We start from the raw sequence: 1,663 nt of genomic DNA, 5'->3' as shown, positions 1-1,663 counted from the left end.
TAGTGTTTGGTTATCATATATTTTACCCACATCATGAGAAGACCTAACTCAAGATCGGTGGTTATCAGAAAAGAAGAAAAGAAGGGATGATGCTCGTGTACAACTAGTGAATTTATGGAAAGAAATACAAGGGTTCCACAATTGGAGTGGATGATTGAATCCACTACATCCACTTCTTCTCTCGAAACTCATCAGACATGGGTTGTTCGTGCGACCTTGTTATGAAGCCTTTGATATGGAGCCAGGGTCTAATTTTCATGGGTTCTCCAAATATGGTCGTAGGAGCCTACTCTCAGACTTGGGGATGGAGAGTTGCAGTTACCATGCTACAAAATACATCTATGCCACGCCGGGAATTAACATTCTTGGAAGGAATAAGTTGGAAGGACATCGATCTAACTGGATTGGCTACGTTGCAGTTGCAGAGGAGGAGAAGGAGATTAAGCAACTTGGATGTAGGGACATTGTGGTGGCGTTGAGAGGAACTGCTACTTACGCAGAGTGGTTGGCTAATCTCATGTATATCTTAACCCCAACCGATTTAAATCCATTAAGCCCTTATGACCATGCGAAAGTAGTGATGGGCTTATTGGGTGTCTGCACTGCAGAGGATTTGATGTGCAGGTTCAACAACGAATGTGCTAGAGAGCAGCTATTGTTTGAGATTGGAGACTAGTACACAAATACAAGGAAGAGGAGGTGAGCATAAGTCTGATGAGACATAGCATGGGAAGCGCACTGGCTAACTTATGTGCTTATGGCATCGCATATCTGGAATTGAACCATAGTAATCATTCTTTTGGATCGAGGATACCTTGAGAGCATACCCATGTTTGTGCTTCTCCTATTGTTGCTCTCTGAGACTGGATAGAATAGCGAGGGATAACAAAAGAATTGTGTGCGATTTCCCATTTTGAAAACGCTTAAGATCTCAATTCATTTAAAAACAAATATTCCCGCCAATGCCAGTTTGAAATAAAAAACGAGGAGGTTTGAAAGGGAAAAGGTGGAGGTGGCATTGAATGCGTGTAGAACCTACATTAACTACATAGTTGTGATGATGAGTCGCATCTATCGAAGCATCATCATCCATATGTGTGAGGTTCATCTCCTCAAAATAAAGAGCTCCTCCCATCAAACCAATGCTCAATGTGCCATGTTCAGGTCCATGAAGCAACCTACATCTTATCTACGATATGCTACTCATCAAACCTATCAAAGGGAAAATATACATCTGCCTCATCATCCATGTGTTCCCCATGGTCATAAACCAATCAGCCATCATGCATATAAAAGTGGTCAAGTCTCATCAACTCAACCCATACCCAAGTGCTACCACCAAGGCATCATCATCCTTGCAACTCCATCAATTTCAAAGTGTCTCGTCTCGATCACATCCATCAAGTCACTCCCTCTTAACACACCGCATAAATATGCCCAAAAGTATGGATCCCATACTGCATCAAAGTTAGGTACACCATTCACCTCAGCGCCTCAATGAAACAGATACCCCAAGACCACTATAACATGAAGTCTCCAATGGCTGCAACCATCTCAAGTCATCATGAGCTCCCATGAATCATCTCCATCCAACATCTTGACAAGCATACATGTCTCGATCTCAAGTGCGACTACAAGATGCCTTTACACTCCATGTGGTAGG

At 42.6% G+C, this 1,663-nt stretch overlaps 1 pseudogene; it reads left to right on the top strand.

Moving 5' to 3' along the window:
• Positions 1–235: 235 nt before the first annotated feature.
• LOC149237088 (galactolipase DONGLE, chloroplastic pseudogene) lies at positions 236–676 on the top strand (annotated as a pseudogene).
• The last annotated feature ends 987 nt before the right edge of the window (positions 677–1,663 follow it).

Source organism: Pinus tabuliformis, chromosome 8, assembly GCF_031772625.1.
Source record: "Pinus tabuliformis cultivar Carrire ecotype Pingquan chromosome 8, CPIR1, whole genome shotgun sequence".
Taxonomy (NCBI): Eukaryota; Viridiplantae; Streptophyta; class Pinopsida; order Pinales; family Pinaceae; genus Pinus; species Pinus tabuliformis.
Note: the sequence above shows the minus strand (reverse complement) of the source record. Positions and strands in the feature narration are given on the sequence as shown.